Source organism: Mastomys coucha, unplaced genomic scaffold, assembly GCF_008632895.1.
Source record: "Mastomys coucha isolate ucsf_1 unplaced genomic scaffold, UCSF_Mcou_1 pScaffold3, whole genome shotgun sequence".
NCBI lineage: Eukaryota > Metazoa > Chordata > Mammalia > Rodentia > Muridae > Mastomys > Mastomys coucha.
Window position 1 is genome coordinate 17,223,740 of NW_022196909.1, and position 5,640 is coordinate 17,229,379.

Below are 5,640 nucleotides of genomic sequence, written 5' to 3' on the forward strand. Positions count from 1 at the left end.
AACCTCACCCGAGAGACAACAGGGGATCCTGCCCGGGTCTCTGGCTTAATGTGCTCTCTGGAGTTAGCAAAAACTTTATCTTCTAAGAACGGCTACAAAACACACCTACCATATAAAATATATACCATGATATATACATATATATGATACATAAAACATATACCATGATATAATATGGTACAATTGTACTAGAAACTTCCACTAAGAGCAGGTACTCTATCCTGAGCTCCTCATGATCTCTTATAACAAAAAATTTCCATTTCATGCTTTCTTAATGACAATGATTAAAGGATTTTTAATGTGCTTTAGTAATTTCCATTTTATACATTTTACAACAATAAAAAAATACTTGAGATACCATTGAAGACTCAAAAAAGTTTTCACTGTAACTAAATCTCTTGCAGTTTGTCAAAACATGTTAATGAGATGTCATTTAAGGTAAACAGCAAAATGTCATTCCATACGCCTTGAAATAAAGGGTTCTGCCAAATGGCACGCCCAGTTAAAATGATGCATCATAGAAATGTGAGTGAAATTAGTGAACTATTTTATATGTATTATGAATATATTGAATATCAACTCTAGTGCTACAGATAACTAAATTGAAGTTAGGAGAGATGAATTGATTACCGAGCACCTGAAACTCAGGTTAGAAATCAGGATGCATGATTCAAAGCCTCTTTACATACCCTCTCTCATATTTGCTTGATTATTTAATATATTACAATTATCATATACTGATATTTCCATTTAATCACTATTAAACAATTATGTCAGTCTTGGAAGGTTTAAAAGAAAAAAATGTATTCTTAATACATTTCTCCATTTTACCTTAGAAATGTCCTCTCGTCCAGCTGACCTCTACCTAACCTATACCCTTCAACTGGAAATCAAAGACCATGGCAGCTCATGATTTCTTCTTCTCTTTGGACATTCTTGCTGTCTCATCAAGTCCGGTAGAAATAGAACTTAAGTTTGATTAACTGCAGTACAAGCTAAACCCCAAATAAAAATCAATGGGGCATACATAGAAGAGAAAGTAAGTCATCTCTGAAAGCCAAAATAGCTTCACCGTAAACGTGTTTCAATACTGAGAATACAATTTCTGGTTTTGTATGAATTTATTTTAATTCCAAAGTTGATCAAAGCAACTTATAAGATTATCTTGGCCTCCAGTACAGAAGACTTCGAAAAGGATGTGAATGAGTATGTCTAGAGAGTCAGTCTACAAAAAAAATCAAAATATGTTTTATTGAGTATTCACCATCACAACCATTATGTCATAAGAAGTATCGTGACCCTGGAATTATCAACTGTAACTAAACCATGACCAGAGAATGGATGTGTCATAATGTGAATATGTATTGCCTATAAAAGAATGGCATTATCCCTGGTGACTATTATGGCAGAATATATATAATATAACAGAACTCCAAGGAGACAGAATAAACCAAGAAAAACTGGGATTAATACTGCAAAGGTTGCATCACTGAAGTAAAGCTCTGTGACACTCATTTACAGCAGAGTTGGGAAGCTTACTTTCAGAAAGAAACATCTTTCTGAAGGTGTCAGATACGAGTCATGTGGAATATGAGACCAGTACCATGAGTTAACGGAAAACTAATAAGAACTTTCTATCCTCCATTTGTCTGTATAAACTGATGACTTTATGGACAAAATGAAACACTTTTTGACATTTGATGTTGAGGTCCCATATGTGGAAACATTTTTTTTTAAAATCAATAGAGAAAAAGGTCAGAGATATATTACATGAAACTGGAATTATTATTATTATATACACACCCAGAGCTCCTGTTCAAAGAGAAGTAGAGAGGCATGCACAGGAATTTCTCTATACTCTCTGCAGGAGTGTGTGGCTTCCAACAATGCAAGCCCTCCACTGTGTGGTATATGGATAAGGTTTTTTTTTATTTCATTAAACATTATTGCTTTAAGAACATGAAACATTCAATTTACAAAGAATATTAACATTTCAAACTATCTTCAATGTAAATTTTATATAAATTAACTCAGTCGCTTTCTGTTTCTTATAACATCCACAGCTAGTTTTTAAAATATGGTCTAATTATATCAATTGTGTCTCAAAATAGTCTATTTATATTTTTAATTATAATCCAATTAATTAAAAAGTTATTCATTTCATCAGCAAATGGATACAATTCTATTATATATGGTTCTGATATTCTCTCATACAGAAAAGAGTAAAATTAAAGAAAATTAACAGAGATATAAACCAAGCTTCACTTAATTTAAATGATATAAACAATTTCTTTTTTAAAAATAATAGTTTCCAAATGTTGGCAGATAATTTGATATATTTGCAAAGTAATCACTATAGGCATAGTACAATTCCAAATTTAGTAAACATCATTAATATTTTCTTCATTATTTTGTAAGCATAGACAAGGAAAACCCAATCATTTATAGCATTTGTGAATTTCCTGACAAAAACTTTTTCATCAAAGTGAATTTCAAATTACCTATATAGGACACTACAACAGACAGTTTTTTGGCATTTCCAGAGCATAGAAGCTTGGAGTCTGAAAGACCCCAAGAGCAGAGATAATTCTAAGATTGCAGGAATAATTAAGAGATGAGAAGTCTCGAGAATTTGTGTATTTATTACTTTACAATTTATAATAATGTTGAATTAAAAGTTCATTCAAATTACTTTCTTACAAGTTAATTTATTAGTATTTATTTTGTATGCGTATATACATATGTTCACTAGTTGCCAAGTATCTTTATCTGCTGGATGATTTCATCGATATTTAACAGCAGAATTGCAATAAATTAATAGTCAGTTCTTTCAGGCCTATATAAGTTGTTCTACAACCCACAAACCATAAGAAACTCAAGAAGGAAGACCAAAATGTGGACATTTCATTCCTTCTTAAATGGGGGAACAAAATACACATGGAAGGAGTTGCAGAGACTAACTGTGGAGCAGAGACTGAAGGAAGGACAAAGGAAGGATCTGGCAGTACCTGACTACTACAGAAGTAGAGGCTCACAGCTGACTAATACAGAAGTAGAGGCTCACAGCCATCCATTGAACTGAGTACATGGTCCCCAGTGAAGGAGTTAGAGAAAGGACTAAAGGAGCTGAAGGGTTTGCAGCCTCTTAGGACAAACAACAATATGAACTAACTAGTACCCTCAGAGCTCCCAGGGACTCAACCACCAACCAAGGAGTACACATGGTGGGACTGATTACTCTGGCAGCATGTGTATAGCAGAGGATTGCAAAGTTGGTCATCAATGGGAGGAGAGGCCTTTGGCCCTGTGAAGGTTCTGTGCCCCAGTGTAGAGGAATGCCAGGGCCAAGAAGTGAGAGAGGGTAGAGTGGCAAGCAGGGGGAGGGGGGAAGCAACAGGAGTTTGTTCTTGTTTTTTGTTTTTTGGTTTTTTGTTTTTTTGTTTTTTGTTTTTTTGTTTTTTGGAGGGGAAACTGGGAAAGGAGAAATCATATGACATGTAAATAAAGAAAATATCTAGTAAGTTATTCTAATCCTCATGGCTTCTAACAGAATTTATTTCTCTTTAGTTAAATCATTAGATACCAATATTCTGACTACAGAATAATTTTGGAACTTGTATTCTAAGTCCTTTGACATTTAAGATCTCCTCCATATTTCCAAAACTACAACCATTCAATCATATTTCTGAGATAGTGAAAGAAACCCTTGTGTAATAGTACCTTTTATTAGATGGATTTAATTGTCATCTCCAAGACTTACTGATGAATAAACTCACCCTTTCTAGTATTTTTCTGAACTCTGGCTAGCTAGTTCTGGCTCAAGCTCCTCTCCCAGATGACTGATTCAGTCTGACTTCTCTAGGTTTCTCAGTGACTTGTTCTGTTTTGCCTCAAACTCACTCATGCGATTTGTTCTCATCTTCTGTCTCTTTACTCTCTGGCTTCTACTACTTCTGCATGAACTGAACAGAACTAAACTCAGCCCCACTGAACTAACAAACTGGTTTTGTCTCCCTGAACTGCTCTTTAGTAGCTTCTCTTTCGATCTGTTCTCCTTAAGATTTGGGTGTATCTGATATCTGATTCATTCTGTCAAATCTTTCTCTGATTTTCATTAGTTTGTCTGTCCTTCAATTAGAAGTCACTTTCAAACATGGCTGCCTCTTTATACACACTAACCTTGCCTCCATTGTTAGGGGCTAAAGGTATATACTAAGGGCATGCCTGTATTGCAGTATGATCATACAGAGTATGTTTGCATTCCAGCTAGAGCACATAGACCTAGAAGGTTTTAGGTTGTGATCCCTTGATAGGGTAGCTATATTGCTGGGTTAAAATTCTTCCACACCTTTCTGACTAGAAGGCAGAAGACCTGCACATGACACCGGACCCAGGCATTGTATATGCCAATTTTACACTTTTTTAATACTCTGAAATTTTAACGTATGTATACAATGTATGTGGTCATACCTACTATCCCTTACCCCCTCCCAGCTCTTCCAGGGCACCCCACTTTCCACAAGATCCTTTAAATTTTGAGCTTCAGGTTTCACATCTTTTGAAGCAGATGAGTGTTCCTCATTTCTCAGCTGTTTGTGATAATATTTAAAAAAAATACACATGGAAATGTTTTGCAGTTAAAATTATGATACAAAATAAAGTATCTCGTGTTACTCCGTTCCATGAGTTTAATCTTTATGAGCTTCTTTAACTAATAGAAGAAACTGTTTATGTTTTTGCTTCCTGGTTACTTGGATACAACTGAGAATTTATGATTAAAAGTATATCTGGTTTATAACAACAACCCGGACACGGGCCTTCCCAGTGTGTGTTACAAAATGGCAATTTGCTCTTGAATGGTCATGTTCTAGAAGACACAAAATCCATTCAAAAATTCACAGGGCTAGCATTCCAGAGGACAGAGCTCACGTATAGCTCACTGAATGAAATGTATACCTCAGTCTTTAATTTCTCTGGGCCTTGTTTTATCTTTAAATCGCAATGGTTCCTCAAGACGGTTGGTTGATTTTTCTGAGACCACATTTCACAACTGTGTCTTTGCAAACTTTCCAACTGATTCCTTTAAATATTAACATTTACTTTAGGGAGTTCATTCCATGCATGCTCTTTGGTTGATGATTCAGTCTCTGTGAGCCCCTGTGGGCCAAGGTTAGCTGATGCCTTGACCCCTCCAGTTCCTCCCAATCCTTCCTCCCACTCTTGCAGAAGACTCCTTGAGCTCCACCTAATGTTTGGCTATGGGTCTCTACATCTGTTTCCATCAGTTACTGGATGAACCCTCTCATAGGACCCCTACACATAGGTAGCAGATGTGCAGTTTGTACTCCATGTAGGGTCCCTAACAAGTAGAGTAGGGAGATGAGTCTGACTCTGTTGGCTCCCTTTGGATCCATTTCCCCTAGCTGGACTACTTTGTGGCCTCAGTAGAAGAGGATGTACCTGGTCCTGGTGCTGTTTCATATGCTGATAGGTTTGTACCCATCAGGGGACTTTCTCTTCTCAGGGGAAAAGGGAGGGGGTGTATTGGGGGAGGATAACAACATGAGGGTGTGACAAGGAAGGAAGGAGTAGAGGCTGGGATCAGGATGAAAAGTGAATAGAATAAATAAAAAAGATTCA